Source organism: Mesoplodon densirostris, chromosome 6 (assembly GCF_025265405.1).
Source record: "Mesoplodon densirostris isolate mMesDen1 chromosome 6, mMesDen1 primary haplotype, whole genome shotgun sequence".
Classification (NCBI taxonomy): Eukaryota; Metazoa; Chordata; class Mammalia; order Artiodactyla; family Ziphiidae; genus Mesoplodon; species Mesoplodon densirostris.
The window spans coordinates 80315275-80340459 of record NC_082666.1 but is presented as its reverse complement, the minus strand read 5'-3'; the positions used below and the strand labels follow the sequence as shown (position 1 = coordinate 80340459).

At 39.9% G+C, this 25185-nt stretch overlaps 1 long non-coding RNA gene across 1 annotated transcript in view; it reads left to right on the top strand.

The window, feature by feature from the left end:
- Nucleotides 1-19672: 19672 nt before the first annotated feature.
- The window catches only part of LOC132491930 (uncharacterized), a 125955-nt gene continuing 120442 nt past the window's right edge, over nt 19673-25185 (top strand). Inside the window, exons 1-2 of the long non-coding RNA XR_009532770.1 lie at nt 19673-19762; nt 22791-22861. This is a non-coding gene — a long non-coding RNA (uncharacterized LOC132491930). The remainder of the gene's footprint in view (nt 19763-22790; nt 22862-25185) is intronic.

Sequence of the window (25185 nt, the reverse complement as noted above, 5' to 3'; positions counted from 1 at the left end):
CATAGTGGCAAGTGTAGACAGAGTAGGCGGAATGACCATATACGAGGCAATAAAGTTCTCTTTGAGATGTAATGACTTTGGGGACCTTCTGAGAGAAGGTAGAGATGAGCTACTGGGCAGTTTTCTCTTCTTGGTATCCTTTGACCTGAGTACCTGCTATGTTCTGGGCCATCTTGTAATTTAGGTTTATAGCACCTCCTTGGTGACCTGTGACTACAAATGAACTTCAGTGTTACCTGTCGTCGTAAATTGTCTGTAGCTGACTCTATTCTCCCATGAATGGAGTTGAACTAGATTTGACTTCATGTGCCAAACCAGAACCAACTTGTTAAAAAATTCCTCTTTATTTTTTCTCGCTTAGGGAACTGTATGACAGCACATAAATATTTGAACATGACAAATTTAATGTGGCATTTTCTACCTGTACTACCAAAACTGAGCCAATGAGATTCATTGAGGTCATTTTATTTAGTCTGTTAGAGAATCCTAGGACTTGAAAACAGCAGTTAATCATTTCTATAGCAAAGTTAGGTCAATAATGAAAACTTAAAAAGCCATGAGTTACACAGTCATGGAGTCTGGACCCCATTATAGTATCACAGTGGTTCTTCAGTAATGAACTAACAATGATTTGGTCTCACATTTAGCAGATGTAACACAAAGGATAATTCCGAAAGCAGTCAGACGATTATCAGCATCATTATTTATATGAGTGTACTTCCCAGCATGTACTCAGGGGTTTACTGACACTTGCTGTTCCTCATAAAATGATTTCTAGTTGGTGGTATTCCAAGTTGGACGTTCCATGTCAAACACAAAACAACTGTTTTGTTTGGCATCAAAAATCAACCTGCTTCATGAAGAACTGGTTTTCACTTGCCCTTGTTTTTCTGATATGGAATGATTTCCAAGAATTATGGACTGCTGTATACATTTTAGCTGGTAGCAAAACTCTAAAACAAGTCTTAACAAATACCAAAACATCAAATAATCGTTTCGTTACAACTTCAGGATAAACAAATGGGATACCATAGCATTGTACAATATCAGTAATACACTTCATGTCTTAGAAGAGCACCATTAAGCCCAGACATCTGTTGAAATGAACTGGATGTTTTGACTATTGGAGGAGGAATAAGAAGGACAATGTAAAACATAATTTTTGATATTGTTAGCTTTTTTTAGTTGAAGATTCTAAAAGACAAAAATGTTTTCCCGCAGTCGAATTCAAATATGTTTATTTACATGTTTTTCACCTCCACTAATTTGCAAGCTCCTTATACCCACCTTTGTATCACCAGTGTCTAACAGTACCTTGTACACAGTAGGAGCCTAAAGATGGTACCTCTCTCCTAAAGACCAGGCTCTTTGTAAATCAAATGTACAAGTTTCCTAGGGCTACCATAACAAATGACCACAAACTTGGTGCCTTCAAACAATAGAAATTTATTCTCTCACAGTTCTTGAGGCTAGAAGTCTGAAATTGAGGTGTCAGCAAGACTGGTTCCATCTGGAGGCTCTGATGGAGAATCCATTCCATGCCTCTCTCCTGGCTTCTGGTAGTAGTTGGCAATCCTTGACATTCCCTGGCTTGTAGCTGCATCACTCCAATCTCTGCCTCTGACTTCACATGGCCTGCATTCTTCCTTTGTGTCTGTGTCTCTGTGTCCAAATTTCTCTCTCCTTTCTCTTATAAAAACAACAGTCATTGGATGGAGAGCCCATCCTAATCCAGAATATCCTCGCCTTAACTTGATTATACCACAAAGACCCTATTTCCGAATAATTCCCAGGTACCAGGGATTAGGACTTAAACGTGTCTTTTTGGGAGACATGATTCAACCCACTCCATAAAAAGTTTAGATTAGAATATGTTTCCAAGGAGTCTTGCTTTAACTATTATAATATGATGCAGAAAAAGCAATTATGTTGACTGTGATCCAGATATGTTTTTACATGAATATTAGTTATTGACTTTATTAACAATCTTCCCACAGATAAAAATTATATTAATGTATACTGTTTCCTTGACATGACAGATTCATAAAGAAACCAATAGCTCTCTTTGAGAAGTATGATGATCCTAAAAACCTTCATTTTCTTCTTCTTGTGAGAAATATTGGCAGTTATTTTCAATGTTGATACCTATTTTGAAGGATTCCAAAGAAAATGATCTCTGGTTACATGGCAGAAACAGTGCTCTAAGTGCTCACCACCCCAGTTCCTCTTCCCCAGCACATGGGAAGACAGTTATTCCCAAGGTTCCTTGCAGTTAGCCATGTGTCACAATCTGACCAACAAACTGGGCAGGACCGAAGTAAGCCGCTTCTCAATTTAGCCCTTGAAAGCATTCTGCTTAAGCCTCCTTCCTCCCCTTTCCCTGTTAGGATGACTTGGGGATTGCATTTTCCAGTGGCATAGTTACCAGATGAAGGAGGGCTACCTGGACATGTCACAGTGGGACAAGAGTAATGAATGAAGTTGTGCTACTGCCTCATGGTCCAGCTTGCTAATGCAACCTCTGGCTCATGCACGGTTTTTGTTTGTTTCATTATGTTTGTTTTTGTTTTGTTTCATGCAGGTATATAACATCATCTAACTAAAAGAAAACAGTTTGGTGCCTTTAAAGCCCTTGGCATACAAAGACTGTGATGACTTCATCTTTGTATTTCCAGCATTTTTCACAGAGCCTGGTTCATCGTGATGTTTGTTTTTCTTTACATCAGGAATTGATCTCCTTCAAGAGCCAGTATGTGTATTTTTTCACCCTTCATAATGCTTCTAATGAAAACTCATTATTTGGCATCCTATAATTTTTAACTACTTAAAAGGAAGAGAAGGATAAGCAGCAACAACAAATGCAAAAAAACAGTGAGTAGATCGTGTGTCACCTCTCTCGTTAAGTAGGTAGAACATATTTACTTTAGAGGACAATATAGCGACAGTGCACACTAGGTTTTGGAAACTAGCAAATAAAGTTCCCAAAACATCCTGCAATTCCACCAGGGAGTTATTAGTTATTAATGAAAAGGTTATCAATATATAGAAAATAAATTATCTAGAGGAAACCTTACCGATTCATAAAATATTCTTTTTTTTTTTTTTTTTTTTTTTGTGGTACGCGGGCCTCTCACTGTTGTGGCCTCTCCCGTTGCAGAGCACAGACTCCGGACGCGCAGGCTCAGCGGCCACGGCTCACGGGCCCAGCCGCTCCGCGGCATGTGGGATCTTCCCGGACCAGGGCACGAACCCGTGTCCCCTGCATCAGCAGGCAGACTCAACCACTGTGCCACCAAGGAAGCCCCATAAAATATTCTTAAAAGGATGAAAATTCGCCCTACTCTAGGATGATCCAGCGCAGAAGCTGTTTTATGACTAACCAGATCCAGAAAGAAGTAGGAGAATTTACAACTGGAAATCTTAGCAAATACCAAATCCAGTTGTGACAGTTGGGACAACTGGCGGGGGAGAGGTTTGGTGGGCTGTGCAGGCAAGAATTTTAACCAAAATGAGTAGAGAAGTAAGAAGGACAATTATAACTGACAGATCTGAGCAGCCTGCTCAGATAAGCTAAAAATGAGTCAGACCTTCAGTCTGATGACAACTTTGACAAGAATTTTGGAAGTGACAACAAATGGAAAGCTTTATGCATCTAGATCAACACAACTGTTAATTAGAGCCCCCAAGGGGTTGATGCATTTAGCAAATGATTGTTTTATGTACATTTTAATTTTCAAATGCTTCATTTTCATATTCTTGAAATGGAAGATACTTCTTTAGAGCTGGGTAAATCATTCCAAGTGTGAGTCCGGGGTTGGTGGAGGTGAGAATGGTTTGTGTCTGCTAAGTGGGACAATAGTGCGGCAAAGGTTTCAAAGACCGTGCTCCATCTGCAAACAAATTTTGCAAATTCCTTTGGAAAAATAAAAAATAACTCCTATGCTGATTACAGTTCATTCTTATCTAGCCCCCCATCTAATTTTTTTAATCTATAAACTCATTTGTTGCTAGTATGTTAACTTAATTTTTAAAAAAATAATCGATAATTCAGTCACCTTTTTTCTCTTTAAACAGATTGGTGAGGTTTTTAAATTATAGTTTTAGTAATATTTTGCTAATGTGTACAGGAATTTAAAAAATTAATTTGCATGTCCTTAGCATTCAAAAGTAATATTACTAGAATTGGGAAATTTCATAGGGTAACTGAGGGTGGAAGTGGAGAGTAAAAAGAATAATGTGAATCATGGGGATGGGATCAGGAGCAGACCCTCTGAGAGTTTATGTGTCATCTAGCCATCCTCTAGAAATAAGACAGGATTTCATTTAAAAGAAAGAAACCGGGCTTCCCTGGTGGCGCAGTGGTTGAGAGTCCGCCTGCCGATGCAGGAGACAGGGGTTCGTGCCCAGGTCTGGGAAGATCCCACATGCCGCGGAGCGGCTGGGCCCGTGAGCCGTGGCCGCTGAGCCTGCGTGTCCGGAGCCTGTGCTCCGCAACGGGAGAGGCCACAACAGCGTAGAGGCCCGCGTACTGCAAAAAAAAAAAAAAAAAAGAAACCGTTTAGTCAACAATGAAGATATATTTTTGATATAAATCTTAAATTCTTCATTTTTAGTTAAGGATTTTAGTCCTCTTCCCCCACCCCTTGTAATTGTAAGAACAGAGAATGGAGAATCCATATCCGCCCCCCCCGTATGATGATTAGAAAATAAATGGTTCCCCAGACCAGTGTTAGAGAAAAAAATTTTTCATGACACTTGTTAAAGAGTGACAAGGCAGACTTTATTCAGGACCATCATGATAGATGTAGGGACCACTGCAATGGACTCAGCTCAAAGTACAACAAGGAAAAGTGGGAATTTGTAGTCCAGCAGCAGAGTTGGGGGCGGGGGAGTGGTCAGTGAATAGAAATCACTAAGGGCAAGGGAGGATTCTGGCTAAACCAACCTAACAGGATTCTTGCTGAAAGGTAGGCCAGGGAGATCAGACAGAGTGTGAGATTTGATTAAAATGATTTAGGATTTCTTACTAAAACTGGACAATGCAGAGACAATCACAGAAGCCCAAATGTCAAGGCCTATTTCAGAAGTGAGTTCAGAGAAGCCTGAATAGAGTTTGGTCAAGGAGAGAACCTCTATCACTGGACCGTAGTGAACTGGGTCTCGGGAAAATCACAGGGTACTTCGGGTCTGTTGTGAAGCAGCTTCATGACCACAGACAGGTCATTTTATCTCTGGGCACCTGTAAAATGAAAGGTGTGTATTCACCTTATTTCCAGCTTTAACATTTGGGGATTCCAGAAGGGGAGAAGGACTCCCATTCAGGCCTCATTTCCTCTTAAATAGAAGGATGGATTTAGAGTTTGCAGGAAGTTAGAGGTTCAGCCACTAACTCTCTTCAGTGACACTCTCCCCACTTTGAACATCTGCTAGTCTTAAGGGTCACCATGAGGCATTCTTCCTGGCCATAGACATCTCTGTTTAGACTTTCCTGCACTATCCACCAGCAAAAAGAGTCTTTCATTTTGCTTCAAGCTTAACTGTGGGTCAGTTCAAATTCAAGTATATAATCTGACAATGCTTCCACCTTTGTTTCTGGAACGAATCAGTAAACTTCGAGGGAGGAGGGTGAGAAGGGGAGCAAGTGGTAAATGCATGTGAGTGGGATCAATAGCTTCATTGACCTCATAAGTAGTCTATGAACTGAAAAGACAAAAATCTCCGCAGTCCCATTTCTCGATTGAAATTCTGTGGAAGGGCCTCGATTCATAGAGGCTAGAAAAATAGACGAGTGAAATGAACTTCTGGTAAATGATTCTGACAGAACCAAAGGAATCATGTCTTGAATGCCCTGTTTCTTCACAAAGGCCATGACTTCCTCACATGGGTTGTTTCACTGACAAACATTCGCTCTCCTCAGACACAGCTGAACCCGTCAAGTGTGAGAAGCCTCTTGCAATTGACTTTCTCAAGAGCACCACTTGGCTACCACACTTGTCTCTGAAGGGCAGGTAGCCTGCCTTTCCCTGGATGGACACAGCATGCTGCCTCTAAGAGGAGGTGGAATCCATTGTTCTCCTTCCCCCCCACCCCGAGAGGTTTCTTGGGCTTTTAGCTTAATCAGTCTCCATTTCAAGAACTCAAGTTTTCTCTCCTCCTCATTTTCCCATCAATCCCCACAGCAAAACACATTCCTTTTCCAAATATCTCCAGCCTTTGATCACTGACCTTCCCATCAGCTGCCAGTGAGAGATCTATTAAATGTTTCAGTCTTGAAATCCTTCTGATGAAGACAAATGAGAAACAAACTTGTGAAATAGCTCCTAGAACATTGATGTCTCTCAATTTTTTTTTTACTTTCTCCCTGCTCTGAGGCTTAGATATAGAATGGAGACTGGGCTTCAGTGACAGATGGCAGAGGATAATCTTTCATTTTGTCATAAAGTTAACCCTCAGAGGGGCTTGAAAAAGACCTTTCTCTTGGAAAATCAGTGGCTTCATATTTTTTGCGTTTAATGGGGTAGAACAAGCATCTCCTTCTCTGATTTTCAAGCTAGAGAACATGCCTTTCCTTTTAAGCTAACCCATTTCGAAAAATACTAAGTTGAGGCTGCCTTCTCCACTCTGTTTTATTTATGCTTTCTGTGAGTGCCTTGAGCACTTTTTTTTTTTTTTTTTTTTTTTGCGGTTCGCGGGCCTCTCACTGTTGTGGCCTCTCCCGTTGTGGAGCACAGGCTCCGGACGCGCAGGCTCAGCGGCCATGGCTCACGGGCCCAGCCGCTCCGCAGCATGTGGGATCTTCCCGGACTGGGGCACGAACCTGTGTCCCCTGCATTGGCAGGCGGACTCTCAACCACTGCGCCACCAGGGAAGCCCGAGCATTTTAATTAATGATGATTTGACTGTGCTTGAGCCTTAACAATAAATAAGAAAATGGGACTATTAAAGATAATGCAATAAACAAACTGAAGAAAAGCTGTCTTCCAGTGTTGTTTGTTCATATTTTTACAGAGGACAGAAGACTAAATGAAATACAATTCTGAAATTAATTTTTAAGGTTGATAAAGATGATACATGTGATTTTAAAAATGTCTTTTAAATCGTATACTGGCTAAGAAATAACGGGTTTATATGCAGATGAAGCATTTGTTTTATTCTTTGAACAAGTTCAGCCAAAGGGGGTTATGATTTAATGAGTGAACAATACTTGTACCAGGTGTTAGAACAAAGAAGAGAGAATGTCACCGAGACCAGTAGCTTCTGATCTTAATCAGTAGAAGACAAAGAAGCCAAAGGCAAATTATCAACTGGACAAGATCCTGGGTATTTCATGATTACCCAACAAAAAGGAGAGCTAAGATGGTTCCAAACATGAAAGGAAGCAGATGGTTAGTTTAGATTGAAGGGAATGTTGAAGGAAGACAATCTTAAACTGGGCTGACGGCTGGACCAAGTCACAACATGCTCAGGTAAAAGTCGTCACATTTGGGCTTTGGGGGAAAGTTGTAAAAGGGCACAAGAACACATAAAGGAGAATGGGCCTTTATATGGCTTTGAATTAATAGTGATGCCTGTTCTCCGTAATGTGGCTTTACATAATGGTAATGATTGGAAAACACATATATGATATATGTAGGAAAACCTGGATTCCATTAGAATCCAGAACAGGGGCAAACCATTTTTGCACAGTCTCTCCCAAACTGCCCTCCTACATTAAAAGTCTGACTCCAGAGAGGCTGAAGAGCAAGAACCCTGTCAACTAAAAAAAACTGCGTAACCTAAAAGTTGAGAATTATGTTTTATTTGGGAACCTTAAAAGGACCGTAGCCTGGAGAATCAGCTTCTCAGCTCTGACAGTCTGTTCCAAAGAGGTAAGGGAGGAGCCAGGATATATAGGTGTTTTTGCTGAAAAAAAAATGTAGTCAAACATCAAAAGATTACTGCTAGTCACAAAAAAACAGACATCTCAGGTTAGTGATTTTAGTACTTTCCTTTGTATGGAAAGATGCAAGAGTCTGGACTTACTGAAATCATTCCCTTGATATGCATCTTAACTATCGAGGGCCATTATCCTGTTTTTCTCCATCCTGAATTCCCCTCGGTGCACCCGTCAGGCGTGGCTACAAGGGCTGATGGCTGTATGGCCACCGCATCCCTTGTTTACTGAAATGGCAGGCAGCATTTTTTTGTCCACATCCCTTTGTAAGGAATGAGGAGGTGGAGAAGCTGGAAGGAGAGAAGACCAGTGTTAAAACCTGGTCCTCTCACATCCCAAGCCAGTCCCATGACGAAGTAATTGCTTCATCTACTCTAAAGGAACAGATACTTATCCCAGGCCCGGGGAATATTGGAATCATTATTAAAAAGGACAGGCAATCGAGGTAGCAAAGAATAAGGAAAAATTGGGGGGAAAGAAAGGTGCTTTAAAACCTGCAGCATGGGGTTTTCTCTAACAGACTGAGCACCACATCCCTGAAAGCTTTCTTTCTCTGAGCAGTGACCCAAGACTGGGGACACTCAACCTCCCATCTAAGTTTCATTACATAGTTGCCCGTTAAGAAAGGAGCTCACTCTTGGAACACAAGGACTTTTTTTTTTTTTTTTTTTTTTTTTTTGCTTCTAGACAAATGCAATGAAGGACAACATCTTACCATGTAAAAATAAACTCTACATACTCATCCGCACATCCTTCAAATCTTTGAAAATGATGAGTTTTCACAGAGAAACTGTTAGGAATAGTGGTTGGGATCTATAATATCATGGATCAATTTTGCTACGGGTGAAATTGTCTTTTGAGTGCTATCATAAGGACCTGGCTACCATTTCCCACATTCCCCCCCACAAAATTTTTAAAAAAAATCTCCAAATAACTGGTTTACAAATTTTGGAACCCACCAAAGAGGGAACTATCTGTAGTTATATTTAACAACATTATAGGTACGAGTGACAAAAGTGAAGCAGACAGCAGCTCAGACTAACTCAGGAACAGAACATGACACAAACCCATTTCCTCAAAAATAAATTAGAGGAAGATGATTCTTGAAAGACGAAAAGGCTGACCCTTGAGTTACTCATGTAAACTATTTAACATGATGTCTGTCCCATAGTAAGTGCTCAAGCAATCTTCATTAACAAAAAGGAGTCTTAGGACGCACCATCCCAGGGTGTGTCAGGAGAGTCGAGGATGGCCCCATAAAAGGAGTAAAGAATTTTGAGGAGGTGACCATGCCATGCCCAGTCATCTCAGGTGATACAGAATCAATTAAGATGAGGATTGAGGGCTTCCCTGGTGGCTCAGTGGTTGAGAGTCCGCCTGCCAATTCAGAGGACACAGGTTCGTGCCCCGGTCCGGGAAGATCCCAGGTGCCGTGGAGCGGCTAGGCCCGTGAGTCATGGCCGCTGAGCCTGCGCGTCTGGAGCCTGTGCTCCGCAACGGGAGATGCCACAACAGTGAGAGGCCCGCGTACAGCAAAAAAAAAAAAAGAGGATTGAGAAAGGGTCTCTATATCTGGCAAGGAGTTCATTAGTGATCTTGAAGATAACAATGAGTTATTGAGGTTGGAATCAGATTCCAGTGGGCTAAGAGAAAGAATGAAGGCATGAAGGGAAATTTTGCAGGAAGGGGAAATCAGGACAGATCAAGGTAAAGTTCTTTAGGATGGGGCAGAATTAAGCTGACTAAGGAAACAGAGTTACTATGGTAACCATATAAAGAAACAATGGGGGACTTCCCTGGTGGCGTAGTGGTTAAGAATCCGCCTGCCAATGCAGGGGACATGGGCTCGATCCGTGGTCCAGAAAGATCCCACATGCCGCGGAGCAACTAAGCCCGTGTGCCACAACTACTGAGCCACAACTACTGAAGCCCGCACGCTTAGACCCTGTGCTCCGCAACAAGAGAAACCACTGCAATGAGAAGCCCACGCACCACAACAAAGAGTAGCCCCCACTCACTGCAACTAGAGAAAGCCCGCGCACAGCAACGAAGACCCAACGCAGCCAAAAAAAAAAAAAAAAAAAGAAAGACACAATGGTATTAAAAGTTGGTTGGAAGGGCTAACGCATATAGTTCTGCCATCATCTCAAGAATACATAAACTTGGGGCTTCCAAGGAATCAAAATCTGCAGTCTGGGTTTATGGTTCTGTAATGAATTTGCTATGCCAGCCTAGGCAACTAATTCACTTTCCCTGGGTCTCAGTCTATCAACAAATAATACCAAACATAAAGAGTGTATAATACTGTAGTCCATAACCATTACCATAAAAATATGTGTATAGTAATGCATACATATATAATTTATATCAAGAAGATAGAAAATGCTTTGAAAGAAAGAATAGTAGAAGACGGTGGTAAGGAAGTGCTAAGTGTTATTAGCAAAATGAGTGTTACAATGACTGCTACTATGTGCTACTCTCTACTGATGATATCATTCATTCTGGTTTTTCAAATTTCAAATGCTGGGGCTACGGGACCTCGTTTATACAGGTCTAGGGAAAAAATGGTATTCTTACCAGTGTGTCATCTTTGAAACAAAGGAGTGATTTTAGGAATAAAAAGTTCACAGTAGAAGCAGCAGAATAATGCCTCAATAATCAGTGAAATTATCTTAAGATAATGAATGCTCCTAGGAGGCAGCAGGAGTGGAGGATGAGAGGAATTAAGTGATGAAAATGGCCTTAACTAGATTTTCCTATAATGGAGTTATGAAATAATCTGTATTATTTGGGTTAGTATACAGGGTAAAGATTTTAATTTTGGTCATGTAAAAATCTCTCTTCTCTGAAAGCATCTTTTATTTTGTAATTATCTTTTAAAAGAGAGTTTGTGTCAGCTCTGGACATTCTTATTTTTATTCTTTTCAACTTATTTTTAACCTTCAGATAGTTATGCAAAAGCTAATGAAGTAGCAGAGTAACATCTAGTAAAAGAGAAATTGAGAACCAGTGGTGGAGGATGGTGAAAGGAAAGGCAGTGAGTTAAAATACCCTTCAGTCCTTCCAAGGCTTCAATATAAACAATTTAATCACCAACACTCTGATAGTACTGGGTGCTTTCATGTGCCAGCTTCTTACATGACCATTACCTATGAAATAGGTACTATCATCGTCCCACTTCTCAGATGAAAAAACTAAGACTCGAGCTCAGTTGGCCCAGTCACACAGCTGGTGTGTGACAATACCAAGACACTCAAATCTAGACTCAACTGCACTCATACTTTTAAACATTGTGCTGTCTGGCTTCCCTAGTGGATCCTAACTGTGGGTCACTGTGTATTGCTGGCATTGATGCACAGAGCCTTTTCCTACGGCCGGTCTCAGTGGCAGCTGGGCACTTTGCTCCCCCTGACTCACCCAGCAACAGCCTAATGTTTCCATTGCTGGCATCTTCCCAGTGCTGCCTGGAGTTGTGTTTCCTCGTATTTATTTTCCTTAATGGAAACTAGAAGCTAAGATTGTTAAATGCATTCAAATAGGGCTGCTTAGGGAAACAGACTTTGTGAAGGCCATACCTTTTAAAAAGCGATCAGAAACCACTTTTTTCCCCCTGAAAATCAGAGAGAGAATGGGGGAAGGAAGGAAACAGAGAGAGAGAGAGAGAGAGAGATTTATTGTCCTGACCTGAGCAGCATACTATCCTATCCTTGCTCATCAAGAATGAGCTGCTGGGCTTATTGCAAATACTAAAAATTTTTCTTGAAATTTGGGGGATAAATGTACATTTATTTTTATATAACCTTTAGCAAGATAGAAATTCTATGTAAAAATTTAAAAATATATATTTTATTTTAGTGGAATTATCTGGTGTTCCTTATCACAGGTGTGAGATAATAGAAAATGATTTAATGCAAAACAAGAAAAAAATTATATGTAAAAAAATTTAAATATATGTTTTATTTTATTGAAATCATCTGGTGTTTCTTATCACAGGTGAGATAATACAAAATTATTTAATGCAAAAAAAAGAAAAAAAAGAAAAAAGAATGGGTTCCTGTTACAGTAGAAATCGTTTGAGGAATTTCATCCCCCAAAGAAGGAAACAATTAACCAAAATTTCCCCCATCTTTTTTACCATATGTGAAATATCAGAAGAATAATTAGGAAGACTCTCACAGATGATACAGTGATTAAGAGGAGGGAACTCTGAAGTCAGATCAGCTGGGTTCAATTCTGGTTCCATCACTTACTAGGTGAGTGGCTCTTTATGTAGGTTACTTGACTTCTCTGAGTGTCATTTTTCTCATCTGTACAAGGGATAAGGATAATGCCAAATTCAACAGATAGCTGTGAATATTTAATATAATAATCTGTGTAAAGCTGCACGTAATAAATGCTAAATAAATAATAGCTATTTCTATATTAACTCAACTTGAAGAAGGAGGTTGTTATAGCTTCTGAGCTTTGTCATAGCAAATAGAACAAACTGGGTGGCTTAAAACAATAGAAATGTATTTTTTCACAGTTCTGGAGCCAAAAGACCAAAACTGAGGTGTCAGCAGGGCTGTACTCCCTCTGGGGGCTCAAAGGGAGACTCCTTCCTTGCCTCTTCAAGCTTCTGGTGGCAATGGGAATCTTTGTGTCTACATCACTCCAGTCTCTGCCTTGTCCTCAATGGCCCTCTCTTCTGTATGTCTTCTTCTCTCTCTTATAAGGACATTTGTCATTGGACTTAAGACCCATTTGGGTAATCCAGGATAATCTCATCTCAAGAGCCTTAATTTAATTGCATCTGCAAAGATCCTTTTCCAAATAAGGTCACATTCACAGGATCCAGGTATTAGAAGGTGCATATATCGTTTTAGGGGCCACCATTCAACCCTCTACAAGTGTTAAGCATACCTTTCACTTCTCTTTCAACTTTATTCTTATTCCACTCTTATATTGTTTCCTAAATGCTAATGGTGTTGCCTTTTTTTTAGGCCGTGCCATGTGGCTTTCCAGATCTTAGTTCTCTGACCAGAGATCGAACCTGTGCCCCCTGCAGTAGAAGCGCAGAGTCCTAACCACTGGACTGCCAGGAAATTCCCTAATGGTGCTGCCTTGACTCAAGAAACATTTATGAGCATTAACTCTATGTTAAGTTCAGTGCCATGGAGGCTAAAACAATAAAGCATCTTGTGCCACGAAGTAATGCAGATCAGAAGTGATTGAGGCTATCAGAGAGGTACAGACGAAGGCACTTAAGAGTATGAGCAGTTACTTTGGAAAGGAGAGAGTAATTGAACCAGGTTATGAGTACAATATGGAAGTGTAGGAACAGGAAAATAACATTCTAAGTAGAAGAAACAGCAGGAGCAGTGGAATAGCATAGGAAACATATTTACAATAGCAAATGGTTTTTGCTTAGAATAAGAGTCTGCAAACTATGACCCGACCATCCTGCCATCTGTTTTCATAGGGCCTCCGATCTAAGGATGGTTTTTATATTTTTAAATGGCTATGGGAAAAAAAACCCAAAGATTGAAGAAGAATTTTCAGCATGTAAAAATCATATAAAATTCATATTTCTGGGTCCATAACTAAAGTTTTATTGAAATACAGCTACACATTCATTTACATATTGTCTATGGCTTCTTTTGTTCTATAATGGCAGATTTGAGTAGTTGTGACAGAGACCATAATGGCTAAAGAGCTTAAATATTTACTATCTGACTCTTTACAGAAAAAGCTTGTAGACACCTGCTTTAGCAAAAACATAAGGAGCCTAAAGGCGAATAAGCTGTGGTTGAAATAAATAACAGTTTAATGTATAACTTATTATACCTTGTAGGTAACGTATTTGGAATTTAGGAGAACCCAAGCCACAGAATTGCCCCCTGGCATACTGGTGGGAAACAGATACTGGCAGATATGAGCATTTCTTCAACCTTCATGATATACCATATAGGCAGCCAATTCTTCTACCAACCAAAACCAAATTTATTTGGTTGTTAGTTTTATTTTCTTTTCAATTGGTTAAATTAATAGTGGGACATTTTCTGCTAAACTGCCCCTTGGGGGAGGGAAAAATGGCAAGAATTACCTTGTAATAATCACCAACAATTGAGAGTTGAGTCTCTGTGCCCCCTTTAGTTAATAAGGCAGCCCTGGGTAGCAATCATTAAAATGGACATTTTTCCATGAAGGAGAAAACAGCTCCCTGTCGAATTGGAATCTGTGGGTCTTCAATGGAACTCAGGACTATGCAGTTAAGATTTAAAGAGGTGGGAAAATGAAGGATCCAAACTGCACTCTGCAAAGAAATTTTTATATTTTGTTCTTTACTTTCCCCACAAATCCCTAAGTTGTTATGCTTACATGTATGTTCTTACATATAGCAAGAATAAAATAGGAAGGGGCATCATTTTGAAAAATTTTCCTATTCTCTCATTCTGCTTAACTAATCTTATTTATTTATTTAAATATAAATTGGTTCCTAATCTAATTAAAAAATAACTCGACCCAGAGAAGGGATGGGTCTTTGAAGGCAGTTATACATATAATGGAATATTATTCAGCCTTAAAAAGGGAAATTCTGCCATCTGTGACAGCAGAGATGAACCTTAAGAACATTATGCTAAATGAAAGAAGCCAGTCACAGAATGAGGCAATGAACTCTCTCCTTGATAAAATAGTTGCGTGCTCTCCCAGCCATGGTATTCTACTTTAGATTCAAATTGCACAGGAAGAGCTGTTTATTCTAACTTGGTCACGTGCTCTCCCTAAGCTAACAACTGATGGCCAGGGTGTTCTCTTGTCACTTTATTAAACAGACTTTGAAGATAGGGTTCATGTCTATTTCATCCTGGAATTTTCTGAAGTACTTGCTCTAGTGCCTTGCACATAACACATACGCAAATATTGGTTGAATGAATAACAAAATGAAACACCAGCTCTTCGGGACTTATCTTGACCTTTATCTCTGTGCCTTATTTTGTAATTATAGCCTGTGGTTGTGTTGTTTCTGTGGCAGATTTAACCTAAGCGTTCTGTGGCAAAACCTTTTTTAAAAAGTTAAAGTTCAGGTTCAGAAATATGTATTATTAAACTCATTTTCAGAGCTTCTCTCTTTATAACAAAAAATGAACAGAGAGTGTTCAGAAGGAACCAGACTATGACTTAAACCCAGATATACATAGTGTATTAAGTAAATCAACAAAAGAAATTAATACAATTCATAGTTTATCAGTCTGGGCTCACTACATACTTTCATTCAACCTAGTAAATATTCTCAGTTTTCTTGAATTATAGCAAACCACAGCCCATAGATTAAAGCTGGTCCACTGCTTTTTTCATTGGAACATGACGACGCTCTTTTCCTTACTGTTTTGTCTGTGGCTGCTTTGGTACTACAATGGCAGAGTTGAGTACTCACAGTAGCAATCCTGTGGCTGGCAACATTAAAATGTTTACTATCTGGCTTTTTACAGAAATGTTTGCTGATTCCTGATTTAGACTCTACAACTCTCTTTACTGGCAATGTACTCTCATCTTAACAAAAACTCAAGAAACTACCCTCACCCTCTTTTCTCACTCCAATAGGAGAGGATTGTGATCTGAATCAAAGACAGGTGAAGGGCACACAGAGATTACAGTGGAGCTTTTGTTGGGAGGAGAAAGGAGCCAGACTCTTTCCCTATTCATGATTTATGCTGTACTGTATCCTGCTGTCTTTGGAGATAGATTGCAGAAACAAAGTGGGACCATAATGGGTACTGGGAAAGAGTCATGCAGTTGCTGAGGGCAGATTTAGGTTTAAGTTTCCAAAGAGAAAGGTCCAAGCAGGGTGTGTGCAGTTTTCATGTGGCCCAGCCCAACTGACCCAGGCCAGCACTGGGGCAGGGCTGGGAATAAAGATTGAGCCTAAAATCAGCATAACCACCATGTCATTTTCTAGCTCTGTTCCATTATGGAAGACGTTAAAATATTACAAAGTTTCCTTCTCGCAGTGAACAGAAATTCTCTTCATTGGTATTGATTCATTCTTCTAGAGCCTTCTTTGTGTTGTGGGCTGAATTGTGTCCTCCCCCCGCCACCGCCCAGCAAGTTCATATGTTGAAGTACTAATCTTCGGTACCTCAGAACATGGTATCTTCCTTGAAAACAGGGTCTTTAAAGAGGTAATTAAATTAAAATGAGGTTTTTAGAGTGACCCTAATCCAATCTGTCTGATGTCCTTGTAAGAAGAGGAAACTAGGACACAGACATACACAGAGGAAAGGCCACGTGAAGATACAAGAAGAAGACCATCCGTAAGTCAAGGAGAGAAACCTCAGTGAGCCCTGCTAACTCCTTGATCTTAGATTTCTAGCCTCTAAAATTGTGAGAAAATAAATTTCTATTGTTTAAGCCACCTAGTCTGTGGTACTAGCAGACTAATATATTGAATACCACGTATCAACCTTCACATATGAGTAGACTACTATCATCTCATCTGTTCACCTGTTACATATCTCCTCTCCGGGGCTTTCCTGGTGGCGCAGTGGTTGAGAATCTGCCTGCTAATGCAGGGGACACGGGTTCGAGCCCTGGTCTGGGAGGATCCCACATGCCGTGGAGCAATTAGGCCCGTGAGCCACAACTACTGAGCCTGCACATCTGGAGCGTGAGCTCCGCAACGAGAAAGGCCGCGATAGTGAGAGGCCCGCGCACTGCGATGAAGAGTGGCCCCCGCTTGCCACAATTAGAGAAAGCCCTCGCACAGAAACAAGATGCAACACAGCAAAAATAAATAAATTAATTAATAAACTCCTACCCCCAACATATAAAAAAGAAAAAAAAATATCTCCTCTCCTCTCACACAGGTTGGTTTACTAACTGGGTACCATCTCTGGTATATTTTATTTTTAAAATATATATAGGTTATCTGAATGTTTCTATTTATTGGTTCAGCAATTCTACCTCCAGGAATTTTCTGTATTAAGGAAATCATTCTACAGAAGCACAGTTCTTTATGCACAAAGATTTGCATCCCAGTGATGCACTTTATTTTCTCCAACTTAGAAAAATGGTATATATATATATATATATATACTACTGTACTTATTTTACAAAAAAAAATTTAACCCAAAGTACACATCTGGCGAAATTTTCAAAAAAAACAAAAATTTGTAAGTAAAAAGTAAAAATCTCCCCTTACGTTTCCCACAAACACGCTCTCCAGAGATAACTATGGGAGTGTATCAACTTCACTTATGATTATAAACATATACTCACACATATCTTTAAACAGAAATGGAAAAACTATTGTACATAATATTAGAATTTTTTCACTTATGAAAACATGGAGAGCTTCGTATGGTAATTCAATTCCTCATCCTTCCTTTGCTCACTGCCTTTATAACTCCTGTCCAGCTTTAAAGAGCCTGGTTTTTGTCTTCCTCTTCTTCCCTAGTGCTCTGTTAAGTGTCCTTTCTTTAGGTGCTTATAGTGCCCTGAGCACAGTTAATTACCCTGCCCAACATATATGACCATAGTTAAGAATAATGGCTCTAGAAGTCAAACCGCCAGGGTTTGAATCCTAGTGTTTTCACTTCCTATGGCTGCTATAACAAGTTATCACAAACTTGTTCTGGGGATTAGGAGGTGGACATCTTTAAGGAGCTATTATTCTACCTAGAAATACCATCTGGTTAGCGAGATGTGCCTCAGTCTTTGACAACTATTGAAAGAGTAGAGAGATTGTCCCTACTCATAAGGTTGCTAAGAGAATTCAGTGAGTTCATTCATGTGAAAAGTGCCTGGAACACAGTCTGTGTTCAGTAGTGTCAGCTATTATAACCATATAGTTATCTATGTGCCTTATTTTCCCTATACTAGACTGCTAGTTCCTTGAAGAAAAGAACGGTATTATATGCTCAATAAATGTTTGTTAAACTGAATTGCTCCACCTAAAAGACTATTATTTAGCCAGTAAAAACGGCAGAGAATTTGAAATGTTATGAAAAACATCATCATATTTTGCTGTCATATCAAGTGGCAAATGCAAAATAAAATATGCATAGACAATCACAGCTGTTTTAAATGTGCAGAACTAAAAATTATACATAAAAATACACTGGGAGGAAATATGCCCAAATGTTATCAGTTGGTGGTCTTGGAATGGTGGAATGATGGGTAATTTTTTTATTCCTATTTCTACTTTCAGACTTTCTCTATTGAGCAGATTTATTTTTAAGATGTAAAAATAATTTACATCTGATTTACACACACTCGCACACCCATGCTCACGCATGCACAAACATACTTACACACACCTCTTGCTTGTTAAACATTAGAGGTGACATTATACAGAGTCAGAACTCAGGTTTTGAGTTACTACCTGGGTTACAGTTCTGGTCCATCATTTAAGAGCCCTGAGTGCATGGAGGCAAGCTGCTGTTGTTAATGTTGTTATTGGTGTAGTTGTGTTTCTGCTTCACTGCCCTCACCTGAGAGCCAAGGAGAGTGATCCTCCATCCAGAGAGCTGCAATGGTTCCAGTAAGATAATGCACGAAAACTCCCAGCACGTCACGTGACACACAACAGACCCTGAATAAATGTTAGCTACTCTTCCCAGGGTTATGATTCCTGAGAGGATGATGCTGATCCAATCACACATTTAAAGAGTAATAAGGAGACATTTGTTCAGAGGAAGGAAGCAGAGAAAACTGAGAACAAAAGCAGCTTGCTGGATCTCAGGATCTATAAGACTTATTTCATTTAAACCCCTCTTGTGTAAGGATGTACCAAACTTGATACTACAAGAAGGTTTTTCAAACATTCTGTTTTTAGCAACAGAACTCCCCCCACCCCCCAAATCTCATGCAGGTCCCCCAGATTTAAAACAGATCAAAAGCACTGCTCTGGTGAAATGGGGGTCAGGTCATGCCTTCTGAGTTCTACACTGCTCTTACAGAGCTGAGGCTTCTCAGAGAATGATGTGGAAAATTCTCTTCCAACATAAACCTGATTCACAAATTGTACCTTGCCAGCTTCTTCTGGGAGAGGGGACATGGTGTCCCGGGTACTCTCTTGTGGTTTGATGGGTAGCAGGGGGCAAAGGGTGCATTAGCAACAGCTGCACCCCGGCTTCTGAACTAGTTGGCACGGCATTTATGCATGTCTCAAGCCTGTTCCTTAGGAGCTGTGCCCTTATTTGAGCCAGAACTACACAAAGGCATTGTCTTCAAACACTGGGGCTCCTCTTTCTTGACGGGCCCTTGTTTACCCATTCATCAGCAGGTGGTGGCTGGAACATTCCCCTTTGATTTTGTGGCTCAGGAGCAGCAGGCTAAAACCTAAGCTGAATAAACATCATATCATTTGGCACTGGCAGCATTCCTGGTAGCCCGGGTCAGGCGAGGTTTAAGGAGGATTAGGTTTAGATTAGAAAAGGGGTTGAGTTATTTTTTTCCCCTGTGGTCTCTCTTAAGTGCCTTAGGGTTTTGTAAGAGGAAAGTGGGCTGAGAGCCTGGGCTCATTTGCTCCAGAAATAAAAGTGGTGAGCTCGGTGTTCTCTTCTGGAAGACAGGGGTATGTTCTTCTCCCTAATATGGTTTCTCCCACGAGAGTCAAAAGCTCTTCGAATTTGCTGAAAGCTCTAGACCTTTTCTCTAGAGAACTGTGGGCGTTTGTGCGCGCGCGCCCACGTGGACGCACACACGGGTACGCTTACACCGGTGCGCGCACGCAAGCGCGCGCGCACACACAATTTGACTTCTCGGCGGTTCCTGAAACGCTCAGGCTGGAGGGAGTTTAAGAGCCTACACAACTCACTAATGGGAGAGACCTCACGCTTCTCCGAGGTGAGCCTTGAGGGGCGGGGTGGTTGTCCTCCCCAGAGCGGCTCCTCGGTGACCACTGGCCGTGCGGCATTGCCCTTGCTGTCACAACGCCAGGTTTCCTTGGCAGTCCGGCCTTGGAGAGGCTGGCCGGGGGCTCTGGCACTTGCTCCTGTTTATAGCACAGAGTCTTGCTCCACTCCCTGGCGACGGCTGGCAAACCCAAACTAGCGAAACACAGGTTAGTGGGGAGTCGGGGAGGGGAGCAGTACCGCGGCGAACACCTTTTGAAGGCACACCTTCTCCTTAGATTCCCGGGAAGATTGTCCTTTCACCCTGGCGTCTGCCAGCTCCGGCTTTGCTTCTGGGGCAATTGTGGTTGGCTCTGTCCTCCAGGGAAAGAAACTGCTGACTGAATTTTTCCTCCTTGTTCTTCTCTTTCTCAGTGGTGTCCTCCCCACCACCAGCACTTTTTTTTTTTTTTTTTTAAGGGGTGAGACTAACATGTTTTTTTTCTCAGATAAATGGATGTCCCCACTTACAGTTAAACACCAGAGTGCCCAGGCTGCCGTTTACTTGTTGTGCAACAGGGAGCAAAACCTCCCTGAGCCTCAATTTTCTCCAGGGATTAAAACAATACCTGCTGTATGGGGCAGTCATGAAAAATCAACATGGGGCAAGTTATTAGCAATTCTCTCACTCTAAGTGAATATTTGGGAATGGTTTACCATTAATGTTACAGGCAGATTCTTATCCTCCAATGGAACGTGATTTTCTCTCTAGAAACAGCCTTCTAGAGCCTTAAACGCAAGCATAGGCGTTCTCTAATTTCGCACAGGGAATTTCCATTTGCCACTTAGGATGAGCAACTACTCAGGTGGCATCGTTTTAGGGGCTGCTGAAGATTCGAATCCCAAATAGTACTCTTAGCGTGAAGGTAAGGGAACTTAGTGGTCCAACCTAGTCTACTGTGTAATAAATATATTTTAAAACATTCAAACTCTGCTTTTCATTTTTACACCATTGTTACATAAGTGGAGAAGACCATTCTGGTTTCTATAAGAGTTAACATTTGAGCACTTTCCATGTCCTAGTAGATGTCCTAAGCACTTTAACTAGTTTAATCCTTGCCATAACACTCCGAATAGGTCCTATTATCATTTTATAAATGGAAACAGGCTCAGAGAGGTTAAGTAAATGGTCCAGGGTCACAGAGCTTGTAAGTATCAGAGCTGGTGGTAAATCTTCAGCCTCCTGCTGCTTCAGTCTCTCCAAATTTTTATGAGAATGTGTTGTTTCGCCTTACACTCCCTAAAATAATAATTTTCAGTTGAGAAGTTCATCCTTGCTCTCTTTGATAGGGCTGTCAGTCTCCCCCTAGCAAAAATCTCAGATGGCTTAACGCTGTCCAGAGCTTCAGATTTATTAATGCAGCCTTCACATTGTTTGTAAAGCTGCTGGATAATTTATTTTTTAACCTCCATGCTGAAGAAAATTATGTAAGTGCACACATGCTTCAGTGCTCATCAGTAAGGGGCAAAGAAGTAATAGTGTTTGTTTATATCATGCAAAATGTTTGCTACTAAACATAAGAAATAGTTGTTAAGGCTATACACAGACTCAGGTGGTGGAGCTTATAGAACTTACAACACGATCTCCAGCTTATCCTCTCATTTTTTTTGACCCTGAGCAAGTTTTGGATATGAACTAGATTTCTTTGTGATCTTTTTCTGATTATAAAAGTGTTATATGTCCCTTGTAGGAAATTCAGAAAATAAGGAAGAAGCCAGTAAAGAGGGAAGAGATATGAGGACATATGTATATGTGTAACTGATTCACTTTGTTATAAAGCAGAAACTAACACACCATTGTAAAGCAATTATACTCCAATAAAGATGTTATAAAAAAATAAAGAAGCCAGTAAAATAGGGCTAAATTTCTTAGTGTGTGATCTGGGCCCAGAACCAAAGCTCTTTTGGGTTTAGTTAATACCTGTGGAGTTATTTTTGTGAAGAACTACAAAGAAGAGCCCTTTGATTCTAGGGCAATTTTAAGGTATTTTACCATAAGTCATTTTAAAGCAATCAAGTGAGAAAAAAGACAATTTTCTCTGCTCAATTTTCATTGTTATAGATGAGTCTGTAGAGAATTGTTGAATGGGGGGAAAAGTAAGCTTATCACATCCCCAAATGCTGTGTATAATATGGCAGACTGGATTCTTGCTTTCTTTAAACTTACAAAATGATCTGGAATCTTGAGTTTCCAAAGCTGTGAGTTAAAAATATTTAACTAGAAATGTGATTTCCTGCTCCCCATTTCTCCCCATTTCCTTCATATTTATAAAAGATTAAAACACTATACTTAAAAAAAGAAAATTCATGAAAATCAAGTTTTCCATAATCACATTTGGATATTTGCAGTACTTAATATTTACATCTCACCTGAATATGAGTCAAAGAATGAGTTACCCCCACATATATTTCTCTCTCACTATTACTGGCCATCAAATATTTTAAAATATTTAAAAGTTATTTTTAGGCACTGCCTGCACATGAACACATAATAGAAAAAGATCAGGCCCTTTACTTATACATGTTCTCAGATCAACTATCCTGAACTGATACTGTGTGTTCAGAATGTCTCCAGTGGTATATAAAAAATTAGGTAGATTGGAACCTTATTTTCTTCTTTGGTAGGGAGGAGTTGATTTCATTCTAAACAACATCACTTCCCATGTTGTCTATGGGCCTGGGTCCTGTAAAGCAATTAGTGTTTTCAAATTTACAGTACACAGTTTCAGAGGCATTACTTGCTTGTGTAATCGCTTATTTATGTAATATTTATTTACTTATCACTTCATCTGTGAGCCTCAATGTGATTTGTAAATATTAACATATTGTAATTACGTTTCATCACAAGGAAAATATGATGTACAGTCATTAGTAGTTTTATACTATTATTAGCTTTGTAGTTGACCTAGAAAGCTGACATTTAGATTTGTGGTTGTGGCTTCTTTCTAACTTATAGTAAATCATTCTTCTCTTTGTGTCAGTGATTTGCTACCCTGTATTGAAAGAAGTCGGGATGATGCCACATTCCCAAGGGATACCAGAAGAACTCAATGTAAGTTTACTCTCTCTACTATAAGATTTTCAGTGTTTTGCCCTTAAGATGTTAGGAACATCTTTAACTGAGCACATGAAATTTAGGGTCCTCTAAATAGCTGATATCACACTTCCTATAGTGACCTTTGAAAACCAGCCAAACAAACAAACAAAAAGTTGAGTATTATCAGCACCGCAGTTCACCAGGATGAAAAACAATAAACGAGCAAACCAACGTTACTATGACACCTAATTAGTCTGTCTGGGCTTGTGACCTTTCCCCTTTGCCTTTCCCTCTGAACCCTCTGAACGTTTTGCCCTTTTTCTTCCGAACTTCTTCGGATGGTGGAGCCCCACGTTGTGAATTATGATTTATAATCTCTTGTCTTGTGTTTATGACATTCTGCTTCTTTCCAACATGATTTATTGGTGACCTTGTTTTTAACATTTGGACATAATGCTTTTATATTTCAAAGCTGAACATTGATCTTTGTGTGTTATGTTTGGTTAATCTTGAGCAATGGATCTGGAGAACCACAGATGAGAAGCAGTAACAACAACAAAAAAAGGTCCCAGAAATGCAGTAGTAGCTGCTATGGTTCAACAGCAGGGATGTGAAAGCTGTGATGCACACAGCCACTCAGAGTAGGAACTTGTTTGGACTGTAAATCTGAGTAACTCCCTGACCCAGTAATACTTTCTGGGCCTCTGAGTCTAGGATAAGGATCATCTTTGACTTTATAGTGACTAACGGTGTCTGCTTTTCCAAAAGAATGATGAAGGATGGAAGGGGAAGGCACTCTTATCTACTTTTAATTATACATTTTTCCTAGCAATATGCTAATTTAATAAACAAATACCTGACTATAGCTCAACATGTCAATAATATTAGTCATGTGCATGTTAGCATGTTTAAATGTTGATAACTGTATCATTCTAGCCATTTGGGTTTGCAGACTTAGAATACAGATGTGCCCCCATGAGGACATACTGAGATGGTCTTCTCAAATTTTTCAATTTTACACTTAAATGAATATTAAAAGAAGTAATTACATTATAAAATTACAGTTTCCCAAAAGGCTTTTGAGTCCAGGTTCTTACTGTCCTGGAAGGTGGCAGTTACTGGTCTTGGATCTTAGACACTGTAATTTTCATTAAGGCTAATTCTGTTAATTGTAAGGATGGTGATCCATCCTTACACTGAATAACCCGCTTTCTAGGATACCTTCTTTATAAGTAATAGAAGTTCCTATTGAAGCAATCTAAGACTGGCATTTTATACATTATTATTGAGCAGGCCTCAGTAGAAGTAAAGTGACCGTTTTTCTTCCTTTGTTCCTTCCTTCCTGATTTACACTCTAGTTAAAAGGAAATATATGAATCCTGTACAGAAACCATGTGGCTAGCAAGTCAGTATTCTATTACCAAAGCTTATGTCTTATCTTTACCTGGTTGGAGATCCACCTAACTCTACCAGATAAGGGCCTCTGAAGAATATCTTTTGGAAAAAGCACAAGCACTAGATTTAGATGGATCTCTATCCAAATATGTCTCTTCCATGTAACTTACCATGTGACCTTGGACAAGTTAACACACGTGTAAAAGGAAGAAAACAATAGCAAACTTGTAGAAGGATTAAATTAGATAAAAGTATAAGTTAAGTACCTAAAATTATGCTTTCTACTTGCTAGACACTCTGTACCTAGACCTGAGGTAGTGAACTAATTGGTAAAATGTTCTTACAACTCTCATTAAATCTCCTTTCTCATAATTCTCTGCAGAAGCTTATGAAAAACAGTAAGCTTTTCCTTATGTAAGAATAATCCCACCTTTCAAAAAGAAAATTGTCACTTTCTCTGTACCAACAGTTATTCCTTATTCATCGTACTTGTTCAGTCAGAGAAGTATACAATGATTGAAACAGATGAAGAGAAATCAAGAACTGTCCTTACTCAGGTTGGCCACAGTTGACAATGAAATTTCAAAGAGGAATAATATTGTAAGCAGAATGAGTTAGAAGATTGAACTGCAAAAGATCTAGAAAGATAAGAAGCCATATAGATACAGCATCTGAAAAATGTAAGATGAAATTCAAGCAAGGTGTTCTAATGTATTGGAAAATGGAAGGGGTTGCTGGACCAACCCCTTGAATCACTTAAACTTAGAAGTAATTATGAAGGAAAAGTCCATTCGAAGGAGATAAGTTCAAAAGAGGCACTGAAAAAAATGTGATTAATCCTATCAAAAACAGTTGGTGGGGGGGATCAGACAAATAATAAGACTTAACCATTTCACAAAGACCTTTTGTGCATGCCATCTCTGTTTCTCAGAGCAGCCTTTGAA